This window comes from Lissotriton helveticus, assembly GCF_964261635.1.
Source record: "Lissotriton helveticus chromosome 1_1 unlocalized genomic scaffold, aLisHel1.1 SUPER_1_unloc_53, whole genome shotgun sequence".
Classification (NCBI taxonomy): domain Eukaryota; kingdom Metazoa; phylum Chordata; class Amphibia; order Caudata; family Salamandridae; genus Lissotriton; species Lissotriton helveticus.
In genome coordinates this window covers 620141-642524 of record NW_027611696.1, presented here as the reverse complement: position 1 = coordinate 642524, position 22384 = coordinate 620141, and the positions used below count along the sequence as shown (strand labels likewise).

At 44.4% G+C, this 22384-nt stretch overlaps 1 protein-coding gene across 1 annotated transcript in view; it reads left to right on the top strand.

Moving 5' to 3' along the window:
- LOC144806215 (uncharacterized) overlaps positions 1–22384 on the top strand; it is a 123264-nt gene that overhangs the window by 1666 nt on the left and 99214 nt on the right. Inside the window, 1 exon segment of the mRNA XM_078672620.1 lies at positions 19782–19846. The gene's annotated coding sequence lies outside the window, so the exon portion shown is untranslated.

Sequence of the window (22384 nt, the reverse complement as noted above, 5' to 3'; positions counted from 1 at the left end):
GGTGCAGAGGAGATGGGGCCTGTCCAGGGGTGCAGAGGAGGTGAGGCCTGTCCAGGGGTACAGAGGAGGAGAGGCCTGTCCAGGGGGATGCAGAGTAGGTGAGGCCTGTTCAGGGGTGCAGGGGAGGAGAGACCTGTCCAGGGGGATGCAGAGTAGGTGAGGCCTGTTCAGGGGTGCAGGGGAGGAGAGGCCTGTCCAGGGGGATGCAGAGTAGGTGAGGCCTGTCCAGGGGTGCAGGGGAGGAGAGGCCTGTCCGGGGGGTGCAGAGGAGGAGAGGCCTGTCCAGGGGGCAGAGGAGGAGAGGCCTGTCCAGGGGCAGCAGAGGCGGTGAGGCCTGTACAGGGGTAGCAGATGAGATGAGGCCTGTCCAGGGGTGCAGAGGAGATGGGGCCTGTCCAGGGGTGCAGAGGAGGTGAGACCTGTCCAGGGGTACAGAGGAGGAGAGGCCTGTCCAGGGGGGTGCAGAGTAGGTGAGGCCTGTGCAGGGGAGGAGAGGCCTGTCCAGGGGGGTGCAGAGGAGGAGAGGCCTGTCCAGGGGGGTGCAGAGGAGGTGAGGCCTGTCCAGGGGTGCAGAGGAGGAGAGGCCTGTCCAGGGGCAGCAGAGGCGGTGAGGCCTGTCCAGGGGCAGCAGAGGAGATGAGGCCTGTCCAGGGGTGCAGAGGAGATACGGCCTGTCCAGGGGTGCAGAGGAGGTGAGGCCTGTCCAGGGGTACAGAGGAGGTGAGGCCTGTCCCGCAGGGGTACAGAGGAGGTATGGCCTGTCCTGAGGGGTGCAGAGGAGATGCCTGTTCAGGGGGAGCAGAGGAGGCGAAGCCTATCCAGGGGGTGCAGAGGAGGTGAGGCATGCCTTGTCCATGGGGGTACAGAACAGGTGAGGCCTGTCCAGGGTTCAGAGGAGGTGAGGCATGTCTAGTCCAGGGGGTTAACAGCAGGTGAAGCCTGTCCGGGGTTACAGAGGAGGTGAGGCATGTCCTGTCCAGGGGGTTAGGAGCAGGTGAGGCCTGTCCAGTGGTGCAGAGAAGGTGGTGCTTGCCCTGGGCTGGGGGTGCACAGGAGGTTAGGCATATCCGGGAGGGGTGCAGAGGAGGTGAGGCCTGTCCGGGGATGCAGATTAGGTGAGGCCTGTCCAGGGGTGCAGAGGAGGTGAGGCCTGTCCAGGGGGTACAGAGGATGTGAGGCTTGTACAAAGGGTGCATAGGAGGTGAGGCATGTCCTTTTCGTGGGGGTTGCAAAGGAGGTTAGGCCTGTCCAAGGGGTAGGAAAGGAGGTGAGACTTTTCCAGGGGGAGCAGAGGCGGTGAGGCCTGTCCAGGGGGAGCAGAGGCGGTGAGGCCTGTCCAGGGGGAGCAGAGGCGGTGAGGCCTGTCCAGGGGGAGCAGAGGCAGTGAGGCCTGTCCAGGGGTAGCAGATGCTGTGAGGCCTGTCCAGAAGTAGCAGAGGCTGTGAGGCCTGTCCAGGGGGAGCAGAGGCGGTGAGGCCTGTCCAGGGGGAGCAGAGGCGGTGAGGCCTGTCCAGGGGGAGCAGAGGCGGTGAGGCCTGTCCAGGGGGAGCAGAGGCAGTGAGGCCTGTCCAGGGGTAGCAGATGCTGTGAGGCCTGTCCAGAAGTAGCAGAGGCTGTGAGGCCTGTCCAGGGGTGCAGAGGAGGTGAGGCCTGTCCCGCGGGGGTACAGAGGAGGTATGGTCTGTCCAGAGGTACAGAGTAGGCGAGGCATGTCTTGTCCATGGGGGTACAGAGCAGGTGAGGCCTGTCCAGTGGTGCAGAGGAGGTGAGGCATGTCCTGTCCAGGGGGTTAACAGCAGATGAGGCCTGTCCAGTGGTGCAGAGGAGGTGGTGCCTATCCTCGGCTGGGGGTGCAGAGGAGGGGAGGCATATCTGGGAGTGGTACAGAGGAGGTGAAGCCTCTCCAGGGGGATGCTGAGTGGTTGAGGCCTGTCCAGGGGGATGCAGAAGAAGCTAGGCCTGTCCTGAGGGGTGCAGAGGAGGTGAGGCCTGTCCAGGTGGTGCAGAGCAGGTGAGGCCTGTCCAGGTGGTGCAGAGGAGGTGAGGCCTGTCCAGGGGTGCAGAAGAGGTAAGGCTTGTCCAGGGGTGCAGAAGAGGTAAGGTTAATCGGGGAGCATGAACATCTGATTGTTCCACCCACGACCTATCCTCTGGGCCAAAACCCGTCCAGTCTACAAGATAGAAGATTTTTCCCTCGAATGGACTTTGAAACTAGGATTCTTTTAACTTCAAATTCTTCTCGTCCTTTCACTAAAATAGGTTCTCTGTTTCTCAATTCTTTCAAATGGGGTGAAACCTTTTTAAGAAGAGAAACATGAAACACTGGGTGTATTTTTAGCTGTGGTGGTAGTTTTCATTTGAAAGTCACTGGATTCACTACTTGCTCCACATGAAATGGACCTATAAATCGGGGTTGAAACTTTCTATTTCCTTTAAGCTTTAGGTTTCTTGTGCTTAACCATACCCTGTCCCCTGCACTCAAATCTGGTTCAGGTCTTCTTTTTCATCTGCACTTTGCTTGTAGCGTTCCTTAGCTTTTATTAAGTTCTTGGTGGCAGGCTCGTGTACCTTGCTAAGATGCTGTACAAATTTTTGTGCTGCAGGCACCGACACTTCTTGAGAGGAAACCTCAGAATTCGGATGCCTTCCATAATTCAAGTAGAAAGGGGGAAAACCAGTAGAGTTTTCTCACCAGTGGCTCCAACGAGCTTAGTTTCAGGAATTATCTTTTGATCACTAATGGGACTCTTCCATCCGTGTCAATGCGAGTGGTGGCATCTACCTTTCCATTATTTCTTCCTGGCCGATAAGTTATTACAAAGTCATAATTGGCGAAATACAGGGACCACCTAAGTTGGCATGGTGTGAACGTTCTGGCAGACTTCAGAAACTGAAGATTTCGGTGATCGGTGAATACCGTCACCACATGTTTTGCTCTGACAAGGTAATGTCGCCATTCTTGGAAGGCATCTTTGATAGCGAGGAGTTCTTTATCTGAAATAGTATAAGTTATTTCCGCTGGTTGCAATTTTCTAGAGTAATATGCCACCGGATGCAACTGTTCGGTCTCTTTGTGTCTCACTGAAAGCACCTCTCCGATGGCCTGTTCAGAAGCATCAGTCTCCAGGTAAAACGGTTGAATAGGATGCGCATGCAGCAGAATTGGTGCAGTGGTAAAACTCTTCTTCAAGAACTGGAAAGCACCTTCTGCCTCAGCAGACGATTGAAAAGGTACTCCTTTCCGTAGCAATTTAGTAATTGGAGGTACCTTCAGTGAAAAATCTTGAATGAATCTGCGATAGAAATTTGCAAACCCGATGAAGCTCTGTATTTCTTTCACACAGGTTCGAGGAGGCCAATTTAAGACCGCCTCAATGTTTTTAACATCCATGGTAAGACCTTCTGGAGCAATTACAAATCCCAAGAAATCCACAGGTTTCACTCCAAAAGCGCATTTTTCAAGTTTTATGTAAAGCTTGCTTTTCTTCAGGCAATGCAAAACTCTTTTGACCTGTTGCTGATCTTCTTCTGGTGAGGAATAAATGAAAATGTTGTCGATTGTAAACAATCGTGCATTGATCAATGAACTCCTTCAGGACATCATTAATGAAGTACTGGAAGGCTGCAGGAGGGTTGCTCAAACTGTAGGACATCACTTGGTAGTCATATAATCCATACTTTGTTCTGAATGCTGTTTTCCATTCCTCTCCACTTCTCACTCAAATTAAATGGCACTCCCCATGTAAATCTAACTTCATGAAGATTTTGGCATCTTTTAGTTGATCTAGAAGAACTGAAATCAGGGGAAGAGGATAACGATTCTTTATTGTAATCTTGTTCAAGGCACGATAATCTATACACATTCTCAGATCACCGTCACGCTGCGGAATGAAAAATAACGGCGAAGAAACGGGGGACTGTGATGGTCGTATGAACCCGTTTTCTAAGTATTTCTGAATGTAATCTTTAGGTTGATGGTTTTCAGCTTCAGTAAGCGCATACAAGCGCAAGGAAGGTTAGATCCAGGTTCCAAATCAAATTTTGCAGTCATACCAATGATGTGGGGGCAACTTCTTTGATTCCAATTCACTGAAAACTTCAGCAAACTATTGCTATTCTACCGGAAGACTCAGTTTGCACCTCACACACCATCATCTTTTGCTTGCATAATAAAGCTGCTAGATTTCCATCTTGCTCTTTCTGATTTTCTCCGAAGCAATTCTCCAACCAATAACTTGGTTGTGTTCAGTTAACCAAGGCAAACCCAGGATGATTCCAAACTGCGGAGCATCGATCAAGTTAAATTGAATCTCTTCCATCTGACCTTCAACAGAGACAAGTTCCACAACTTCTGTGTGACTGGTTATTGGGCCAGAAGATACATTTGTACCCTGAACAGCCCTAAGCGCCTCACTTCTCTCTTTAGGTAATGCCGCAGACCAATTTTCGAGGCATATTTGAGGTCACAAAAGTTCCCAGTAGCACCGGAGTCCAGCATCACGGCCACTCCTGAAAGAACTCGGTCTTGAAATCTTAGGCTCCTCGTCAGAATACGGCGTGGAGTGGAAGATTGTAGACTATTGGCCACTTGATGAGAAGTTGGAGTTGTATCCTTGTTAGCAACCACCAGCCCAACTCCTTCTACTAGTGGTGCAGAGAGTTTTCCTTCTTGAAGGTTTTTGGCTTCTTGGGACATTTCTTTACAAAATGTTCACTGATACCACAATAAAGCCATAGATTATTCTGTCAACGCTTTGCTTTCTCTTCTTTGGAAAGGGGTCCTCTAATAATTTGCATAGGTTTGACTCCATGTTCTTTATCACCAGATTTAACAACCTCTGCGCTGACCCGGTCAAAGCGTGGTACACTGGGCCGAAATTTGCATTGACAGCCACCAACTGAAGAGTTTACTAGTGGGCGTGTGAACCCAGCCGGGGAAAAGGGGAATGGACCATCTGGCTCTTCCACTCAACTTCCTCCTTTCCGTCGTACTCCTTTTTTTGCCTTTCTTACTCCCTCTCTATTCAAGCATGAGTGGAAATCGATGTAACAGAAAAGCACACCATTACTAATTTCCTTCAATTCCTTCTCCACTTTCTTTCTCTCTCTCTCTCTCTCTCTCTCTCTCTCTCTCTATATATATATATATATATATATATATATATATATATATATATATATATATATATATATGCCAACACACACGGTCCACACTCGCAGGTCCGTTCCACAATGAAGGGCACACTCAGCAATTGCTCCGTCGTTTTAATGCCAAGGTTTATTATTTTTGGCGCTGCATAATCAAATCAACAAACGCGTTTCGGCGATCCCGCCTTCGTCAGTGTCGACACTGACGAAGGCGGGATCGCCGAAACGCGTTTCGCTTTTTACAAAGCTTGCTCCGTGAGCAAGCTTTGTAAAAAGCGAAACGCGTTGGGTACAGGTTACTAAAATTGAATTGAGGCAAGAGAGTGCGTTTTCATTGCCCCCTTGGGGTACTTGCAGCTATATATATATATATATATATATATGGTGGAGAAGCGTGGCTCAGTGGTTAGAGGCGGCAGACGCGGAAGCTGAGATCGGCTGTGGACCAGGGTTCGATTCCCCGCCTCGGCGGGTCTCGGGCTCAAAATTCCACGGACTCGACAATTCTCGCTCCGGTGCCTACTCGACTCACGGGGTCACACTCTGCGACTCTGGCCAATAGCTTGCTTAATCTCCACTACGGCCCCTCGCGGCGGGATGCCTGGCTTTCACCTTGTGGATACCCTGCCGGGGTATCTCACAGGGGAATACCAGGACGGGTTCCCTAAGCAAGCGCCTTGAGACCCCTGGGTGATTTGTGCGCTATATAAATCGAAATACATTTACATTTATATATACATACATATATATATATATATATATATATTACCTACTGGCGGTCGCCAGTAGGTATATATAGTTAGGATTTTTTCTCTATGGGATTTTTGAAAATTCTATGTCTAATAACTTTGGCGTTTGTGGACGGAATTGGCTGAAATTTTCAGGAAAATCGCACATTTTGTTTCTGAGCAGCCGTTGAAAATTTGGGGGGGGTTCGTCAAGGGGGGGCCGAGAAAAAAGGGGGATCCCAAAACGTGTTTTTAACATTGAGTTTTCCATAGGGCGGTTGGCCTCACTTTTAGCCCGAACGGCTGAATGGATTTGCAAGAAACTTGGCAAAATTGTAGGGACTGGTAGCCCGATGTGCCTTTTGTAGGTCTCAATATATGTGCTCCAGTGTATTTTGAGAAATTAACGTTTAAAAAAAGATATATATCTGTAACAGCGAACCAGGCAGCGTCCCAGGACGCGTACTTTTCGCGCAACGGAGCTTTGTGAAGCGAAGCTGATTGGTTCTCCTGCGTCTGTCAACATTCCAAACAGTCCGTAGCGGCCGCCATCTTGTCTCTCGGTAGGATCGAGAGACAAGAGGAGGCCAAAGCGAAGGGGCAAATGACCATAAGGGGGAATAGTAGATCCTCGCTGACCCCCTAGGTTTGATGTGGAGGTTTTAAAAGGGCCCGCGGGGCAAAAAAAAAAAATAATAATAATAATCGAACGGCTGAATGGATTTGCACGAAACTTGGCAAAATTGTAGGGACTGGTAGCCCGATGTGCCTTTGCTAGGTCTCAATATATGTGCTTCAGTGGATTTTGAGAAATTAACGTTCAAAAAAAGATATATATCTGTAACAGCGCTCCGCTTCGCGGAGATAAAATTATATCTGTATTACCTAGCTGTTGCTAACACCAGTTAGCGACGGCTAGTAGGAGATAGCGACCATCTTGGGCCCCACTTTGCATGTGAGTGATATTTATCACTAATGACATGCAAAGTGGGCATGCCAAGATGTTAGCGACTGGAAACAGTCGCTAACATCGCTATCTCCTATTATCAACTTTTGGAAATATTCGAGATAAGCGCGAATATCTCCAAAAAGTAACAGCTGCCCTGAGCAGTTCTTAGCCATGTTATGCAATGGGAGGTGGATAACATGGCTAAGAGTATTAGCTCGGTAATGCATGAATATCGCTGAGTTTTCAGCGATATTAATGCATTGCGGTCGTTTTTTATCGTATTTGCGATAAACCTTGATAATAGCAAGGTTTATCTGCGATAATTTCTGACGGTAAAAAAATCTTTGCAATGCATCGTTAGGGATAAATATCGCTTAACTTTGGTAATATGCCCCAACGTCTGTTAACGTTCGATTCGAAGGAAATCAGGAAGTGTTGAAAAACATTGTCTGCGCCATCTTGTCTTTTTTCAAATGCCACACTTTTGTCGTGCACGGCAGCCATTTTAGATGCCTTGACCAGACCCACTCTGTGCACGCTGTCGATCCTTAGCATGGCTCCCCACCCTCGCAAGCATCTCACCCAGGCAGTGGTCACCCCCGCTCTCTGTCTTATGCATGGGTAATAAACCTCCCCCCATCTGCGCTGCTCTTCCCTGAGAATCACACCCTGTGCCCGCCCGACACCTCCCTTTCGCCCTATTCACTATCGCACTCTCTGACACTCCTTTTCCTCTGTGTCCGATTGTCCAGGCCGGTCCTAGGCTATCAGCTAGCCCTGCAGATGTAGTTAATGGCCACAGCTGTAAAGAATCACCCCTCTTCAAAGGAGTTATAGTAGATCAAGGCCCACACTCGATGAGATCCGTCACAGCAGAAGCGTTGCTATTATCTGAAAACCATCCTGTATTGTGATTGGGGAGGGGACCGAGCGTGAAGCGGAAGATTCCAGGGATGACTCTTTGTACATCAAAGTTTTTACAATTATGTGTCACATTAAAAATATATAGCACTCCGACAAAGTAGTAAGATTATAAAACTTTAATAATTTATAAATATATACAAGAAAACAAAAATAGTAATAACATATAAACATTTTTAGGGAAAAACAACGAAGTAGCGGTCGGCTGTGCGAATAGTCCCAATGCAGCACAACGTCCAGATTTCCGGCGTGGGGCGTCGCGGGGGGTGGGTCATCAGTAGCAAACTGTTGTGCGAATAGTTCCAAGGCAGCAGAACGCGCCGAACTCTAGATGACACGAAAGTGATGTCTAGTAAGTTGCCACCCAGCAAATAACGGCGTGGGGCGTCGCGGGGGGTGGGTCATCAGTAGCAAACTGTTGTGCGAATAGTTCCAAGGCAGCAGAACGATGGCACCAAGGTGATGTCCAGTAAGTTGCCGCACTGGTTTTGGTATCCTACAATGCGGCTCCGAATAACGGCGTGGGGCGCCCCGGGGGAGGCGGCGTGAACGGGCCTCTCCAGGTGGAGTGTCATCTGTTGTAGTGGGGCGCCCCTTTACCGTTTCAGTTGCCATTCCGTCCGTTTTTGGTCCACTGTGTCAAAAGCCGCAATTCAGCTGAGTTGCGCCCACTCTTGCGGTGCAGCGATAGGCGGCTGTCACAGGACTCTCAAAATGGCGGCAGGCTCTTTCCTTTTTGGGCCTGGTCCACTGAAATGGCCCTGGGACACCTTGGAAATCGGACGCTTGTCTGCTAGGTCTTGGACCCCATTCTCGAAAGCGTCCCCTCCGCCTTGAGAATTCATCAAAAGTTTTGGGGGCCCGACTCCTGCAGGCTTCTGGTGGGGAGCGGCTGCCATGATTGCTCGCGGAATGACCACGACGGAGCTACGAGATGGTGGTGCTCTCATGCTGACGCCAGTTTAGTCTGAAACATCCAGAAACAAGGTGGGGCTTTCATCGTTTGGGAAAAAAAAAAAGTTTTCATCCAATGAAAAGTGTTGTTTTTAGGTCATATGATCAAGCCTTCCATCATTAGGAAACCAAAAGTAAAATGAACCAATGAAAAGTTTTATAAACAAGTCACATGACCTGTTATGCGGCATAGGGTATAAAATGCGGAGAAAATACGTTGGCACGTGAGGCGGCGTCAGTAGCGGACCGATGTGCGAATAGGCCGAAGGCAATACAACGCGCCAAGATCCGGATGGCACCGAGGTGGTGTCCAGCAAGTTGCAGCACTGGTGTGGCCATCCTACAATGCTGAAAGTCGGCGTGGGGCGCCCCGTTGGCCTGTGAGTTTGCATCAGTAGCGGACCGATGTGCGAATAGGCCGAAGGCAGCACAACGCGCCAAGATCCGGATGGCACCGAGGTGGTGTCTAGTAAGTTGCCGCACTGGTGTGGCCATCCAACAATGCTGAAAGTCGGCGTGGGGCGCCCCGTTGGCCTGTGAGATGGCGTCAGTAGCGGACCGATGTGCGAATAGGCCGAAGGCAGCACAACGCGCCAAGATCCGGATGGCACCGAGGTGGTGTCTAGTAAGTTGTCGCACTTCTGTGGCCATCCTACAATGTTGAAAGTCGGCGTGGGGCGCCCCGTTGGCCTGTGAGATGGCGTCAGTAGCGGACCGATGTGCGAATGGGGCCAAAGGCAGCGCAACAATATTTTCTGACTGACACCACAAGGCGCTGAGATGCCAAGATCCGGATGGCACCGAGGTGATGTCTAAGTTGCGGACTGATGTGCGAATGGGGCCAAAGGCAGCGTAACAATATTTTTTGTATGGAAGATACCACTAGGCGTTGAGATGCCAAGATTCGGATGGCACTGAGGTGATGTCTAGCAAGTTGCTGTACTGGTGTGGTCATCCTACAATGCTGAAACTCGGCGTGGGTCGCCCCATTAGCCTGTGAGATGGCGTCAGTAGCGGACCGATGTGCGAATAGGCCGAAGGCAGCACAACGCGCCAAGATCCGGATGTCACCGTGGTGGTTTCATAGTTGAGAGGCACTTCATCTGCAGTGGGGCGCCGAGATCCGGATGGCACCGAGGTGATGTCTAGCAAGTTGCTGTACTGGTGTGGTCATTCTACAATGCTGAAAGTCGGCGTGGGGCGCCCCATTAGCCTGTGAGATGGCATCAGTAGCGGACTGATGTGCGAATGGGGCCAAAGGCAGCGCAACAATATTTTCTGAAGAGAAGACACCAAAAGGTGCTGAGATTCCAAGATCCGGATGGCACCGAGGTGGTGTCTAGCAAGCTATGCAGTTGAGTTGTGTGCGCACTTGCGGCGAATAGGTCGAAGGCAGCATAACAATGTTTTTTGAATAGAAGACACCACAAGGCGTTGAGATTCGGTTACCACCGAGGTGATGTCTAGCAAGTTGCCGCACTGGTGTGGCCATCCTACAATACTGCTCCGAATAACGGCGTGGGGTGCCCGAAGGGGGGGGGAGCCGGCGTGAATGGGCCTTCCTAGGTGGAGGCTCGTCTGCTGTAGTAGGGGGCCCCTTTACCATTTCAGTTGCCATTCAGCTGAGTTTCGACTGCTCTTGATGTTACAGCGACAGGCGGCTGCAAGAGGACTCTCAAAATGGCGGCCTGTTCTTTGGATTTGGGCCTGGTCCACTAAAATGGCCCTGGGACACCTTAGAACTCGGACGCTCGATTTTTTTTTCCTTTCCTGTACATGCAAAAAAAGGTAAATGCCCGGTACGTTACACGCTTCATCTGCCACGATGAACTCTCCAGAGGAACCGAAAAAAAATATAGTTGTGGTAACTATACCATGCATCGTCATATGGAGAGGTGGCACCAATTAATTATAGTGCTGCATAAAAGAGAGATTTGGAGGAGAACCCCTGACCTGCTAGTACATTCATCAAAGAAGTGGCACTGAGAGCTTCAGAGGCAAGGGAAACGGTCCCAAATATTTAGAAGAACTTTGGAAAGATTAAAATGACATGTTTAGATTGTGGCAAATTAATTTCATGTGGACAGATGAGTGTTACTCTAATAAATACAGCATATAAACATCATCATAGTCGATGGTTGGTAGAGACATTTTGACTATATCCTGGACCTGCCCGTCCTCGCCCAAAATGGCGCCGGAATAAATGGGACTCGTAACTACTTGTTGTGTACTGGTTGCAGAACCTTGAAATCACGAGATACGTATGCAGTTTTGAAGCACATGGCGGGCGGGGGCGAGAATTGATTGACTATTTCGACATCCCTATTGATATTAAGTTCTGATGTGTTATTGATTACTGTACTGTTGAAAGTTCGAATTAACGTCACCCATGGTACTTGCCCGCAAATGTATATCTAGATAATTTTATTGTAACTGGCCCTGTCGTATTTTAATTATAAAATGTACGTCCACCGATTCCGTAACTGTTAGACACCTTAGTTCTTGCAACCTAATGGCCCGCCAATTACGTTCCTCTACAGTGTAAATGTCTATTCATCATATACGATTACAGTTTGCTCTGTGGCAGGCCCACGTGGTTATAGGCTCGTATTTGTATAATGAAATTTTCACAATAAAGGTTTTTAAAAGAAAACATGGTAGTAGTATATACATTGGTAAAGTTTTTAATAATAGTGACTGTTTTAGAATCATTAAAAGGCAAGTGAAATAAAGCAGACCAATTACATGAAGGGTAAAAGGTATAATACGAAGGAACGCAGTAAAGATAAATGGTCAAGGGCTGTTGTGTTTTCTATTCCTGCAACATAAAGTGATCGATAAGAATCTCATATTCAGGCGTATCGGCGACTAAGACAGCAGGTCGACCCTCTTTTGCTCAACGGCTCCGTCATGGGACGAAGAAACGCTCTTTTTCTCGAAAAAAGAATATATTTTACTTGCAGGACAGTTGTAAAATTTCCGGGAAAGTACATTAGCCTGGAACATTATAACATATATTTAAGAAAAAATAATTTTCGGAAGTAATGAAAAGCGTAATTTTTAGGTCATATAACCAAGCCTTTCATCATTACAATAAGAAAAGTAAAATGAACCAATGAAAAGTTTTATTAACAAGTCACATGACTTGTTATGCTTACGTTACGCGCTGCGCGCCCCGGATGACTTCCGGATGCGCTAACGCGGCGCGTCATATGACGCATTACGCGACAACGCAGGTCCAGAATATAGTCAAAATGTCTCCACCAACCAGCGGTCGGAACACAACCCCTTTCAGCAGGCTAAATAGTTCTGTTAAATGACAACAGAAGGGACAGGCAACAAGAACCATCAGTCAAAGAGGGGAGGGCTAGTTCTTCTCTACCGGGTTACATTGGGGCGCTACCGGAACTGATCGAATTGGTAGTCTACAGTGTTTCTGGATGTTTCAGACTGAAGCTGGGGTTAGCATGAGAGCAGCACCATTTCGTAGCTCCGTCGTGGTCATTCCGCAACCAATCATGGCAGCCGTTCTTTATCGTTATTTTGGGCGGGGTGGGTGGCGGAGCCGAGCTGTTTTGCAGCCATCATTGTGTGGAGTTCAGTTCATCTCACTAGTTTTGTATTTGTCATGAGGGGTTGTTCCTAATGTTTCTATTTTAGCGAGGTCAAAAAGAGATCCCATTAGTGGCCTACTGATTTTGCTCGATTCCTTTTCTTTTTTTTTACACGATTTTTCGTTATCTGCAAAGACTAAACAGAGTATTGCGACTCTGTGTTTGTTTGTAAATAGAGAATGAACCAAAGAGAACTAATTCTAAAACAGTAAATACTTGGATAACAATCAATCAAATGGAGAGAGAAGCAGGCACGACGGATTACAACGGGGGCAAAGGCCTGCGTTAACTACCTTTCACTATCTGCAAAGAGAGAGTACTCCTAATAGAAATGAGGGGGGGGGCACCATTCAAAGCAGATCAGTGTGCATAAACACGAAAATGTTTTCACTTACCACGTACTTGACATTCGACAGCTTATGATATTTGCTATTAAAAAACCATTGAAATTCACTGAAAAAACCATAGGTTATAGACCATATATAGTTAGGAATTAGCATTTACAAAACCTTGAAAATTCACTGAAAAAACCATAGGTTATAGACCATATATAGTTAGGAATTAGCATTTACAAAACCTTGAAAATTCACTGAAAAAACCATAGGTTATAGACCATATATAGTTAGGAATTAGCATTTAAAAAACCTTATTTTACTCACACAAAACCATTGAAATTCCATATATAGTTAGTTGCACTAACTATATATTGCGCACCCGCAATCCACTGCTGATCATGTCACATATTACATCATTCATGACATGGTCAGTGACATCACTGATGACATCACTGATGACATCACTGATGACATCTCATTTGACATCATTCTTGTGCTAATACGATAAACCTCTTCAGACTCTAATATAACCTTAGATACACTCAGTGTATACAGACACTCACACACTGCCACTCATCCATGGAGTTACTCACACACCCAGTCAGTCATGCAAAGAAACAATCTCACCTCCATTTCTTCAACTATACAGTTAAACACACCTTACTTATTGAAACATATACTAACACATATTTACTCTCTTATACAATCCCTGATACAAGTTCACAATGATCGATACAACCACTCACTCATTCAGTGGCTCTCATGCACAGTTATTTATATATGCCAACTCTCACATGTACTGTGTTTTACATATGTACTTACTATGACATGTAGCATTGAGATATCCATTCACTCATCAATACACTCATGCACACAGTCAACTGCCCATGTAGCTGTTTCCACATGCACTCTTGAACTCATACACCTAGTGAATAAACTGCTCACACATCTATGCATAGAGTCACACACCTTCCAGCCACCCCCACACAAGCTCAATCTCCCATAGAAATACTTGGGCAACCAATTAATAACACATATAGCCTCTCGTATAGCTAATGATCAACACATGCAGCAGTTTACAGAACAACAGACATAATGATGCACAAATTAAGACAGTTTAGTCACTAACCCATGCATTCAGTGAGACACATTTAATCACTCACTCATACAGTCAGTCACGCACCTACTAAATCCTTCATCCAGACACTTATACATCCACTCATTCTTCAATATGTAAGACATATTTTAACTTTACAGAAACATACAGTCACTGGATGTTGTCATCAGTGATGTCATCAGTGATGTCATTTGAGATGTCAGTGTGTGAGTGTCTGTATACACTGAGTGTATCTAAGGTTATATTAGAGTCTGAAGAGGTTTATCGTATTAGCACAAGAATGTCAAATGAGATGTCATCAGTGATGTCATCAGTGATGTCATTTGAGATGTCATCAGTGATGTCATCAGTGATGTCACTGACCATGTCATGAATGATGTAATATGTGACATGATCAGCAGTGGATTGCGGGTGCGCAATATATAGTTAGTGCAACTAACTATATATGGAATTTCAATGGTTTTGTGTGAGTAAAATAAGGTTTTTTAAATGCTAATTCCTAACTATATATGGTCTATAACCTATGGTTTTTTCAGTGAATATATATATATATATATATATATATACATACATATATATATCTATATATATATATATATATATATATATATATATATATATATATATATATATATATATATATTCACGCTCCAAGGTTGTCCACCTTATGAGTAGCACGCGAGCAGCAGCTTTATTTATGTGTAGGTGAGGACGGGGATCCGCTCGTAGACGCCGCTCCGTAATGGATCTGCCCGACGCGTTTCGAAGCTCCATCTGCTTCTCTTCAGGGGCTTAAAGCCCCTGAAGAGAAACAGATGGAGCTTCGAAACGCGTCGGGCAGATCCATTACGGAGCGGCGTCTACGAGCGGATCCCCGTCCTCACCTACACATAAATAAAGCTGCTGCTCGCGTGCTACTCATAAGGTGGACAACCTTGGAGCGTGAATATATATATATATATATATATATATATATATATATATATATATATATATATACCAAATCCTTAAGTTGAAAAAGCGAACTCCTTCACCAGGAACGGACCACCACAAAAGGTTTCAAAATTTCAGTGCAATTTATTAAGCCTTCTCACAACATGACGCGTTTCAGCCGGGTTGCCCCGGCCTTGATCACATGACGTGTCAGGAAAAAACCACCCTTTAAATACTATGAAACATTGTGAAACCCTCCCATTTTTCACATGAAAAGGGTAAAAAGACTAGTCGTCAATTATAAAGTGCATAGTGCAATCGTGCAAAAACAAATCCTGTGACAGAGGTTCAACAATTAATTTTGTACATTGTTCAACATGGTTTAAATATTACTACACTTATTAAAAGCAGAACATTTTAAAGGATATTTTTTGTTATAATCATAGAAATCCAGGGCAAGTGCCCAAGTCTTAATCCATAAACAGGACTACTAGTATTACACGATTCTAACAACAATTGATCATAGTAAAACCCATATGTGTAAATAGTAAAATGTAGTTGGTTACAACCCTACATGAATGATAAGTTAAAATAAATGAATGTGCGGATGCAATTATCAAGCAGTCTAGCAAAAGACCAAAGAGATGAATACATTATTCAACAATCTTCTACAGTTCTAACTTCAAATTCGAAAGTTTTGGAAAAAGGATCAGTTCTCGAAAGATAAATATGTGTATAAATACAGAATAAATAAATATTACTAGGCTATTTAGTGGGATCATAATGAAATGATTATATGTATCAAATATTAATAATAGATTGATAACCCTCTCTTAGAAAACCCCATAGTCAAACTAGAACAAACTAGAAGACTAATAAGGTAATATACAATAAAAGGTTGCATTAAAAATCCATTCTATTCTCAGAATAATAAATATACCCATAAATATAAAATCTAAATTCATATATATACACAAATTAATAACATCTGTATTCGAGGAGCTTAGATCATCACGAAATGAACATATCATAGGTATAGATTTAATACAAGAGGAATAGCTGATATTGAGCCCAATATCACGTAAACATCTAAATCCTTCTTGATACAAAACCAACATAAACTTGTGCATTCAGAGAAAATTGACCATATCTTCCCCTGTGTTCAAACCGTTAGGTATCTTGGTATTCAATCTAACTATGTATTGACTCTCTAATTGGCAGAGTTTCTTCTCCCTATCTCCACCACGTATTGATTTTGGAACGGAGTCAATTACATAGTAGTTTATGGTCATCCAATTTGTTTTGATGTACAAGTTTAAAATGGCGGGCAACCGGATAAGATGGATCAGAATTCACAATTGCCCGCAAGTGTTGGAGGATCCTATTAAACACAGGGAGTTTGCTACTACCGATATAAGATAGATGACATGTGCATTCTAAAACATATACTGCACAATCGGTTTTGCAAGTAAAGTAACCATTGATCTTACTAGGTATACCTGAAAACGGGTCTACAAAGGATTGTTTGTTGATACCGAACTTACAAGCACGGCGAGAGAAGCATTTTACAAAACCTCTCTTGTCAGTCAACCAATTCCTTTGATCTAACACTTCAGGACTGGTTCTAACTAGAGCATCTCGCATTGATGGTGCTCTTCTGAAAGTGACAGTAGGCTGATTAAGAAGTTCCGGTGACAGAATAATGTCAGTGTGAAGGATAGGCCAATGCCTACTCACAATTTTCCTGATGTCATGTTCTTGACTACTATAGGTAGTAATTAACCTTACTGGAGGTGGTGCGGTTTTTTCAACCTGAGTCTCATCAGTTACCTCACTGACCTCTGTTGCAGCGAATATGTTCAATTTATCAAGTGCCCACTGTAGATCTTTGGCACTATATCCTCTGTTCAAAAATCTTTCCTTGGCTTCATGTAGACAAATGTCTAAATCCTCCTTTCTATTACAGATCCTTTTTATACGTAAAAACTCACCATAAGGAATGCTTTTTATGAGGTGCCTAGGGTGAGCACTGCTGGCATGAAGAATGGAGTTTCCAGCTGTTACTTTGCGGTGTAGTTTTGTGCAAATATTCATTTGATCAATAAATACCTCTACATCTAAAAAATTTACCCTAGAGTCACTGACCTGTGCCGTAAATTCCAAATTAAGAGAATTGCTATTGATCTTCCTGACAAATTCCATGGCTGATTCTTTTGTACCTTTCCATATGACGAACACGTCATCAATAAAACGCCACCATCTGATGACGTGTTCTGAATAATCTTCACTATGGGTCTGCATGAGGACGTGCTTCTCCCACCAGCCAACGTGCAAGCACGCATAGCTTGGAGAGAAGCACGTCCCCATAGCAACACCCCTAAGCTGATGAAACAATTCCTTATTGAAAATAAAGAACTTGTTAGTTAGACACATTTCCGACATCTGGAGTAACATTTTGTTGTGCTCATTATAACAGATATTTCTGTCAGACAGGAAAAATTTGATAGCATTCAAGCCATCTTGATGATTGATACTCGTCTATAAGGAACAGATGTCCATCACTAACAAGTGATAGCCATCCTCCCAAGTAACATCTTTAAGTTTATCCAAAAAATGTCCTGTATCTCGAATAAAAGAAGGCAAATCAGCGACATAGTCGTGAAGAAAAAAATCAACGTACTTAGACATTGATTCAAGTAAACTACCTTGAGCCGAAATAATGGGACGTCCTGGCACTGGGGTTATCTGTTTATGAATTTTAGGGAGTAGGTACAGGGTTGGGGTAATAGGATGCTCTGTTCTTAAAAAGTTGTACTCATCCTTATCAATTAAACTCTCTCTTCCACTTAGATAGTTCTTTAAAAGTCTGATCCTTTACTTTCAAAAGAATTAGAAAGGCTACCTGCTTGTAACATTGGACATCACTCAATTGTTTTTTAGCCTCTTCCAAGTAAGCCTCTCTAGGCCAGAGAACAATATTACCGCCTTTATCAGCTTTATTAATTATGATATTCTTTTCTTTAGTAAGTTTATCCATAAGGCGGAAATATTGTTGTTCTCTATATTGACTCTTTGTATTCATGGAAATGCATTTTATATGAAGAGCCTTGAGATCATTAATCACGCAGTCACCAAAAATATCTATGGCATCTCTTGCCATGACTGGCATGAATGTCGATGGTGGGCGAAAAGGAGTAAGGGCAGCGTTAGAGGTCGAAATACCCATGTCTAAAAGATCTACTTGTGTGTTTAAATCACTCTCATCATTATCATCTGCCAATCCACTCACTGTGCGAAGTGCAGGTACATCAGCTACTTGAAAACGAGTACTGGGCTGGTTATTAGCATTAATCACTGTTGCCTTAACATTTGCTTTCTTTAGTTTATGGAAATTTACAAGTTTTAACTTTCTGATAAATTTAAAAATGTAAATACGAGATTGTACATATTTAAAATAGTTTTTTGGACAGAAAGAAAGTCCCAAAGACAATAGCTGTAATTCTGCAGTATTTAATTCAAGCTCAGTCATGTTTATAACAGTGTTGACAGACGATAAGTCCACATCTTTTGACTGGCTCCCATGCGTGTTCAATTTCTTTTCCTGAAGCCTCCGCGCTTTCCTCCTCTCTTTGCGTTGCTTATTCCGTCTGCAGCATTTTGTGGCTGCGTTTGGGGTGCCCATGATCTGAGCGTTTGGCGTCGATCCTCTATCAAAAACCCCAATTCTTCCGAGGGAGTGAAGGTTTGAGGTTCCGACAGGTTTAAATGATGCTCATTTTCTCCTGAGATTGATTCAGCATTGCTAGATAATATACTTGATCCTGAACCTGATGCAATATCAGAGATAGTTCCTTGGTTCACAGAGATTAACGGTGGTTGGACCTCATTAATTGCCAGTTTTTTTACATTATCGAAACGCTTTGCAAAGGTAAAAATACGTCCAGTTTCGTAATCGCGTTTATCACGTGCAAATTTAGTTATTTTACGATTCATTATAGTACTCTCATGTTTGTCGAAGCGTCTTTGTATCTCTTCTCTTCCTTTCTTTACCGCATCTTTTTGATCTAGTGCATCAAGTTCTGCAATTAACAACTCAATGTCTGCCGCTATTTCCACTCTGTCTATCTCAGCGTATTTGACAAGCATTATAACCATATTCATGGAACATTCTAGATTGTTCGTAGCCCACTCTTTCAACATCAGAGGATTAGGTTTGTCAAACGAAGGTGCAATTAGAACACGCAATCCTCTAGGCACCCTTCCTGCCTCTTTGTATTTCTCCAAGGATTTTCGTTCCCACCACTTCGTAAGTTCATTTTTTTGAAGTTTTTTTAGTAAGCTTTTCATGTCTTTCACCTCCGTGGCTTGCACATTATGCTGATGCCCGGTCCCAGAAGTTACCGGCATTGTGGCAAACATTGCATCCGCACGCTCATCACGGTTCCTGAGCACGTCAGTTGTGGACGCCATAGCGCTAATATTTAGGCAAATATATAGATATGCACAGTTCAATAATATAGCGACTTGCTTTTCTATCACTCTCCCAATCCAACCGGCAACCTAATGTTCGAAACAGGTATTTGGTATATGAGGTAGGGAAATACCAAGTCGCAAAGTCCTTTAAATCTTCACACCCACAATTCTCTGGCAAACGGGCTCCTCTCGCGCACAAGAGCAAGCGTCTCACCTGCTCGGCAAAACAATCCGGACATAGGGTCCTCCGATGCCGTAGTCCAGACCTTCGCTCGCAACCGGCTTGCTGCTTCACCCTCGTTGCGCTCGGAGCTTCCTTGTTTCCGCCTAGTGGGGGGCTGGATTGCTGTACCACTTCCGGGTCAAGTCCAAGTATCGCGAACGATAACAGCCGCCACAAAATATATAATTTCCTTACCCAGAGAGCCTACGGCTTTTGCTCCTAATCTATTCTTCAATATAAGTATTTTATTCTTTGGTAACCTCCATTATATACAACATTTTCGCACCCTTTAACTCTGTGAGTTCATTTATTCTTTTTCACTCATTCGTTCATTCACTCACTGCCTTACTTTCTTATCTTCTGAATTCTTCTTACTTCTCCCTTAGAAACCTTCTGGAGCCTCCGTCATCAACCAAGCAACGAAGAAATCAGGAACTGAAGTATTCAATGGGTAAGTGTTAATTCTTCTCTTTATATTTCTTTTTTCCTATTTACTTTAAATTGGTATTTCTCTCTAGTTCTAAATTACCGGACTAACTAACCGACGCACCGAAGCGCTCGAACATGCGCCTAAGCCTGGCACAAAATCGCGCTATTTCTATTTAACTAGACTACAGAAAGAACATGACTAATCTCTGAAATCCATTGGTGCCTCGGTTCTAAAATCAACCGGCGCACTTCACAGCTGGTCTAGACCTCGCACCCGTGTACAGGAACTCAGGACTAGACCAGCAACTTCCACCGCGGTCCTCCCTGTTGGTAGTATAGGGGAGAATGCCCGGTTCCACGCTATAATCACCCGTGACCTTTTACGAGCGGGTGATCTTTGCAATGCCGGTTCAATGGCAGATACTGCGAGACAAAGAAGATCTTTAATTACTTTTTGATGCACCCTGACACCTGTCCAGGGGGTGCAGAAGAGGTGAGGTCTGTACTGTGCTAAGGAGGAGAGACCTGTCCTGGGCTGGGGGTGCAGTGGAGGTGCGACCTATCCAGTGTAGAAGTAAACCTCAGCAAGGCCTATCAGTGCAAGGGATTCGCCCTTCTCTGCACAAAGTCCTCAGACCATAGGAAGAAGTTGGCCCAGAAACTGGAAAATAGAATAGTATAATTTATTAACCTCCGGAGGTGGTACTACAGTCCACACAACACCTTTCGGTATTGTATGGAGTAGCACACCAAACTAAAGCACATGGCCCCTTTTATACACAAAGAGGGAGCTCAAAGAAGGCGGTACAAAACACAAGAATGAGTTTTATGTACATATGAGGACATTTTAGAAGCTCAATCTGAGGGGGCGGAGTTAACGGTTCTCGAGACCTTCGAAAACACATTCCTATCTGGAACTAATTACTAACAGCTGCAGACTCTACTGGGCATGCGCTAAACAGGAGATACTAAATATAGCCTGTTGCTGGCCAGATTTCGAGCGCAGTTAACAAGGAAGTAGAACAAAACAGATGGTGAGCACATGGCAGCATATGACAGACAAAATGGCTGCCGCAAATACAAAATTGAGTCGACTGAATTGTTACAATAGTTGCCAAGTACAGCATGTCTTCTGCTAATGCTTAATCTAATCGCTGTCAAATTACAACAGACGACCCTTTCAGCATTAGCTGTAGATATTCGACTTCCTGGGATAGTCTAAATATTCATCCTGTATATCAATTTTCATCATTTCAGCTACTTCTTTTTCTAAAATACTTTGTACTTTCATATCTGCAGTGTTTCTCCTAGCTGGTATACAAGCAGTAATGCACATAGAGCATAATATTGGACAACATTGCACACATATACAACATGTAAAGATTATCGCAATCATGATTCACAGGACAGTCAATATTTTCCAGCCCCAAGCAGAAACTAGAGTCCAAAACCATCCCGCAAAAGTCCAAGTACCATTTTCTGTATGAATTTCTGCAGCAATCTTATGGAGTTTATTTATCGCATTATACACTGACGGTGTGTAATCAGGGATGAACACACAACAACTACTACCACCATGCACCACCTCGGTCAGCAAGCATAACATCTAGCACCATCCTGTTCTGGAGTGCAACAACTCTAGCAATTTTCAGTTCTTCAGTAATATTTCCAAGTGCTATAGCTGCCTGATTTGTAACAGCTTCCACAACGCTAGTCAATCGTCGCACTTTCCTACTATTTAATGCAGCACCTACAAAAAAGAACAGTCCTAGATTAAAGTCCACATATTGCTGTAAACTAGTATCTGTTTGATCTACATCATCTGTACTTAATGTCCTTTTATACCGATTCATAGTAATATTACTAAACAATTTAAGATCTCGATGATGTGATGCAGGTGCTAAAAATACAGGGGGCAATAAAATTGATATATAACATACAGCCGACCACCCAGCTGGTAGTCGGTAATACCCATAACTGCCACATACAAAGTATGTGTTATGTGAAGCTAGGAAAGAACTATCATTTATTCCATCTATATTCAAAACGGCAATGCAGTCACTTATTACAACAGGAATCTGTCCAACACTTTGTACACATAAGTTTGCTTTAGTCTTTGTAACAGAAATCACAAAGCGTTCACTTTCGGCAGAGTCTCTTGTGTTGGTGAAGACATATGGCGTTGAAATATTGTCCGGTCGGTATTCCTCCCATTCCCGTTTAGTTCCATTAGCTTGAGGATACCCATCTTTGTCTTGATAACACTCTTTATTTAAACGGAAAAGAAGTCCACCTACTGGAGGCTTTCTGGTTGCAAACGAGAGAGTGAACCAGGCTCGACAAGAGCCATTATGTGAGAAAGGAAGAGGTATAAAAGGTGTTATTTCTTTTGATGAGCAGGCATCATCCCACATACCCATCAATTGGTTATGTTTGTGGCATTATGAGTATGATGCAGCATCTGAATAAAAGTGTTGTTGAGATAAGATTGACGATGCTTCTGCTCCTGATACGGGAGCGTAAAGAAGTGCTCCTCCGGTATTGGCGTAGTAGTAACAAA